General features: G+C 32.8%; 1 long non-coding RNA gene across 1 annotated transcript; it reads right to left on the reverse strand.

Annotated features, from left to right (window-relative positions):
* LOC108660900 lies at positions 2,215–3,406 on the reverse strand. The gene is made up of 3 exons (XR_001926603.1): positions 3,369–3,406; positions 2,632–2,707; positions 2,215–2,278 (listed from the first exon to the last, which is right to left on the reverse strand). It is a non-coding gene; the product is annotated as an uncharacterized LOC108660900 (long non-coding RNA).

Genomic DNA, 6,370 nt, shown 5'->3' on the forward strand with positions numbered 1-6,370 from the left:
TTCCTTGTGATTTTCACTACCCATGCATTTTTTTCTCATTTCCGCGCAAAATTAGAAAGTGGGTATGGACACCCATGCTGGCCAAACCTCCATGGATGAGTTTTGATCTTGAGTTTTGGTTAATTTTAATTGAATTAAGTGATTTTAGTTAGGTTATATTGAAATATAGCAACAATAAGCTAGAGATATAATTTTCTCCCATTGAAACCCATTATGCCAAATTTTCTAGGAGAATATTGGCTGCTGATCTTGATGTTTATTTGAGGAATTATGATGAATTATGAGCCTAGAAAAATAATGAGAATTTTCAGAGCAAAAATACGAATCTTTACCCACTAGGGGTATTTTCGTAATTTGCTACGGGATTGATAATTTGCATCACATTGAGGGATATTAAGTCAATTTGGGTGCAATTGAGGGATAGAAACTGAAAAAAAAAATTAATTTGGAGTTTAAACGGACGAGTATATCGATTTATCGGGTAAAAGATCGAAATAGGTTAACACCGCGTTTAGGCAAAAATTTAGACATTTTTGCATTCCATATCAAGCATTAGTAGTCTAAATTAGTTTAATTTCAATTTAGTACCAATGTGGTGAATTTTTCGATTTTGTACTATGTCAAGGTGGTGAGTCCTCCGATATAGGCAACGGAATTGCATCCAAGGACCAGTAGTCTGAGCATTTCAAAAATCTCTACTCTAGACACTGTGAGTAACCTTACCATCATTTTAATTATCTAAAGTATGTTTTTATTCGGTTTTGGTGAATTTTATGAAAATGAGTTCAAATGGTAAATTTTTATGTTTTGTAAACAAAATGAGTTTAAATGAAAATATTGTATAAATTGTCTTGAAACGAAATAACGATTTTGAAAATAGAGTAATTGGAGACCATTGATATGTTGTAAATTTAAAATTGAATTAATGGCTTATGTTATTGTATTGGCATGACTAGTTGGGCTGTGTTTTTTTATGAATTGTATGAATTGCTTTATTTTACCCTTACAGACTGGATAGTAATATATTAGCCCTGTCATGCTGTCAAAATTTTATTGTATGGTGGGTTTGACCTGCTGCAGTGGGCTGGGTTTTGTGGACTAGCCTATTAGAGGGGCACGAAATCCTGTTATATTTTTACCTCGGTTGGAGAGGCGAGTAGGGTAACTCCCGAGGTATAACTTTTAGAGTTCACTTCAAGCCAAACCACCACGTGAAGGGGAACTCGGCCAACACTAAGGAACGGCTATGTTTTCAAAATAAAAACATGACTTTCTAATAGCCTTGGCGGACTTAGTTGGGATAGCCCTCAGCCAAGGTATCCCAGATAACTGAGTATGATAATAATTTTTGGCATGAGCCAAGTTTTTTAAGAAATTCATAAGCCATACTGATTCTTGCTTTAAATAAATTGATTTCATTTGGTTGAAATAAGTTGAAAGATGATAAATTACAGTTTGATGAAATGTTTTAATTGTCTCATTTTACTCAACTATAGATATTTTGAGTGATGTTTGTTTACTTACTAGGATTTTATAATCTCACCACCCTCCTTTCCACCCATTTCAGGCTCAGAATAGATTGTAGATAACTGATATCGGCGAGGATTACAGTTGAACTTGCCACATCCAAAAACTGTAAGTTCATTTCTTTTGATACTTTTGGTCATTTGTGGGCCCACGTGTCACTGTAAATTAAATTCTATACTTTGGTTATCTGTATTACGGTATGTAAGAATTTATTTTGCTTTTATGCTGTAAAAAATATTTATGCAATGTTCTTAAATATATGGTTTTATGTGAAAATTGAATATTTTATTTAATATTTTTATTTTATTATAACAGTCATAATTCCACTTTAAACGAATGTTTTTAGACATCCAAAATTATTTTTGATTATGAAATATGTGTTTTCCACTTACATACTATATTTTTAATTGATTTTGAGATTTTTGGGATAAATGACCAAAATACCCTTGTGAGACAAAAATTATTATTTTATTTATTTAAGTTGAAAACAGTTTAAAATCTTTTAGAATGTGGTATTTGGCAACAGTTACCCACAGGGGAAATGAGAAGCTGATATTAGAGCCTTGCGGGGTTCCGGTTGACATTCCAGGTAATGAATGTCGATCGAGATGTCGCGACGATTGTCACGGGCTCGATGAGAGTTTCGGGTCGTGACACTACTCGCCTCTCCAACCGAGGTAAAATATAACAAGATTTCGTGCCCCTCTAATAGGCTAGGCCACAGAACCCAGCCCACTGTAGCAGATCAAACCTACCATACAATAAAATTTTGACAGCATGACAAGGCTAATATATTACTACCTAGCCTGCAAGGGTAAAATAAAACAATTCATACAATTCATAAAACACAGCCTAACTAGTCATGCCAACACAATAGCATAAGCCATCAATTAAATTTTAAATTTACAACATATCAGTGGTCTCCAATTACTCTATTTTCAAAATCATTATTTCGTTTCAAGACAATTTATAAAATATTTTCATTTAAACTCATTTTTGTTTATAAAACCTAAAATCAACCATTTAAAATCATTTTCATACAATTTCACAAAAACCAAATTAAAACATACTTTAGATAATTAAAATGATGATCAGGTTACTCACAATACTAGGAGTTCGATATTCTCCTATTCCCAATCTTCGGGCATAATCTCTTTACCCTTGTTAGAAGGCTCACCACCTATACATCATACGTGACACGAATTTCAATAAATTGTGTCAATTTATCATAAACTATTTCAGGCTCTATAAATCTATATGAATGCACTAAATATGATGCAAAATGTCTGAATAGCCGTTTAAATACGGTATTCGACCTAATTGGCACTATTCTTAGTGTAATTGGCTAAAACCTCTAATTTAACTCCAAATCAATTTCTTTCACTTTCTACACTCCAATTATATCTAAATTACCTCAGTGACTACGAATGAGATTCAATTTATCAGTCTCAGGTCAATAATCACACATGTCTATACATTAGGTAAAAATTCAGATTTTCACACCAAAATTTCCCATTTAATTTCTAGCCTCACCAAACATCAAATATCACCAAAATATCATGAAATATCATCAATTTCAGCCACAATATCTTCCCTAGGAAATTCGGCCATTGATGTTTGATGGGGAAAATGAATTCTTTTCTTGTTGTTTTGTTTCTAAATATGCTAAACTAACTAAAAACACTAACATAACTTAAAATCAAATCAATCTAACATCTTTCTCTCTCCATACCCATTTTGACCAGCCATGATTTCACCATGAAAACATGAAATCTAACCATGAAAAATAAGGAGAAATGCATGGGAAAGGTAGATCACAAGTCAAAATCAAGAAATTTTACCTTTGATTGCTTGATTCCTTGAAATCCACCAATTTTCCTTTGAATTTTCCCACCTAGGGTTCTTGTTTTTCTTTTCTCCCTTTGTTCTTCCTTTGCTCTTGGTTTGGCCGGCCATATGAAGAGAAAATGGGCTGATTTGTGTTAATTTATAAGCCAAATATTTAATGGTTATAAATATGCCATGTGTCACCATTTCATTGGCCCATTTTTATTTCTTAACTATTAAGCTTTCTCTCTCCACCATATAAATTCCTTCAATTATCCATGATAATATTGGGTAAAATCCATGTGCTGGACAAGTGTCCTGGTGGTGGAAAATTACTGTTTCGCCTTTGGAGTGGCAAAATTATCATTTTACCCCTATGCTCCAAAAAATACCGGGATTACAAATTTTCACTTCTCAACCTCAAATCATACTCCAATAAGTCAAATATTATCAAAATCTTTTAAAAAATTCCCATCTTGTCCTCGAGTGGCAAAATTACCATTTTACCCTTAGATAGTGAAATTTTCGGTTTGACTCCAAATTGATCATCGAACACCGAATCACCATTCTAAGTCATTCTGAGACTTTAAAATTTTCAATTTCACCCTAAAATCTTTATTTGATCTAGTTCGAGGCTTAAATCAACTTTGTTGTACCTCTAGGTATAATACCGACCTTTGTAAATTCTTCGGGACTCTCCTAGCATGCAAACATGCTATCCATCACATGTATGTCATGACAAGTATTTTATAAGGTCAGGCTTTATATAACGTGATTAAGTTAATGATTGTAATTTAAGCATGAAGGGGATTACTCAGTGATGCTATAACACTATGAGGTAATAATTGAGCACAAATATAACCCAATGAAGTTAAATTATGGAACATGGGGAATATGAAATTTTGATTTAGTAAGGATTGCGAGAATAAAGTGAGTAGGAAGCTGAGTTGTTTTCGAGTTAACTATACAGAAAGTCAATAAAATTAATGGAGTACAAGACAAGGAAGATAACTAGATAGGGATGACAATAAATTTGAGGAAAGTTGTAGATAGTAAGCAACTTATGTGTGGGGTAGTATATGTATTATGAATTTATTACACTATATGGAAATGATGTTTTGAGGTGGGATCTTATGAATGATGATGAAAGTTAAAAGATGACATGAGTTAAAAGTATTAACTTGACTTAGTGTGTTCAACAAGAAAATAGAAGGTACCTATACTTATGGAACTCATGATATATGTCTAGAAGGGAAACCCACTAGTTGAGAATGATAGAGGTGGTGATTTTGAATGTAGACAAATAGCTTGGATGAGGAAATTTCTAATAGTTACAATGCTACAACATTGACTGTCTAGCGCTGCAATGCTCTGAATAGCTCACGCCTATGATGCACGAATATGATGGGAGAGGCACAATAATGAGCATATAATTAAAAGAAGAATTGAAAAAAAATTCTTGAGATTGCTACCTTGAGATAAGATATTAAGTGATGAAAGAATGAGTGAAGAATTACGAGACTGGTATAGAAAACCAATTTATATAGAGTGTCATTATGAGAATTTGTAATTTTTGCCTTGATTCAGTTAAATGACAAGGGTTGGTAACAATATGAGGTCAATTGTGTGACAGCCTAGAAACCTATGAAGATGAGTTAGTGATTGAATGGGTGAGTACGTATTTATATACCTTTAGGATTAAATGTTTTAGGAATGTATAAACATCTTTGAAAAGAGATTTCTAATCATACACGGCAAGTACGAAATGTGAGATTTTTAAAACTCACTAAGGAGCCTAATGGCTAAGTCACAAGTTAACTGATCACATGCGGTGAGACATAAGTTTAAGATAGATATTTCCAAGGAGATGCTCAAGAGGAGTTTTATTATGGATTTTGTGAAAGTTAGCATAAAGTTATGTGGTTATAAAGAGGAAGCAGTAAGTTGGAAGTGAAATTGGTGTTGACGTTAAAAAGTACTTAAGAAGAACCTTATTTCAAGCCTTGCAGTTCCAAGTACAAACTACAGATTAGTCCAAGGAGAATGATGTCACATTAGTATGAAATAATAGAACAAAGGATGATGGAAGATAATTTGGATAATGAAGCTAATAATGAAAACTTCCTAAGGTAAAATGGAAATTGGAAATTTGAAAATGCTTAAAGCATGCATGATTCGAAACAATCTAAGTATTTAAGTGACATTTAGTAGGTGAGATGTGATTAATGACATTGTGATGGGAGGATGTAGCATGATAAAACTCAAGTATATGATTGGAAATGATATAAATAATATGAAGTTATACGCAAGCATAATAAGAAGGTTGACATGTACTATAAGGATTATTATATTGAAACTAGGATTTGAATGCGGATCAATAAAGGGAAATGTAATCCAAGGCATGTGAACACATGGATCCCTATATATAACGAGAGATGTTGATATTTGAAAATGCATGTACACATGTATATATGAAATTGATAATTTGATTAACTAAGGTGAAGAATTGTTCTCAGTAATTGAGAGATTTTGAAATAATATCCAGAAGGGTCAGAGAGCTAAAGTGTTATTGGGCATGCAATGAACGATTAGAGATATGAGTGACTTTTGTAAACCCCGACCCTATAAATAAATGTCATGACATACATGCACTGAGTAGCATGTTATTATGCTAGGAAAAGCACCTAAGAATAGACGAAACTCGATATTGTACCTAACGGTACACTTAAATTGATTTAACCTCGAACTAGTTCAAATAGGAATTGTAGGATGAAATTTAATATTTTATAGTCCAGGAATGACTAAAAATGATTGTTCGGAGTTCGAGGGTTCATTTGGGGTAAAATTAGAAATTTTGATATTCAAGGGCAAAATCGTCATTTTGCCACCTAAGATAATAATTTGATCATGGAGTGAAATTTTTGACCAAGATTAACTATTTGGAGTATAATTTAATGATAGGAAGTGAAAAAGTTTAATTCTGGTGATTTTTGGAGTGTAGGGGCAAAATCGTAAT

This window comes from Theobroma cacao, chromosome 2 (assembly GCF_000208745.1).
Source record: "Theobroma cacao cultivar B97-61/B2 chromosome 2, Criollo_cocoa_genome_V2, whole genome shotgun sequence".
Classification (NCBI taxonomy): Eukaryota; Viridiplantae; Streptophyta; class Magnoliopsida; order Malvales; family Malvaceae; genus Theobroma; species Theobroma cacao.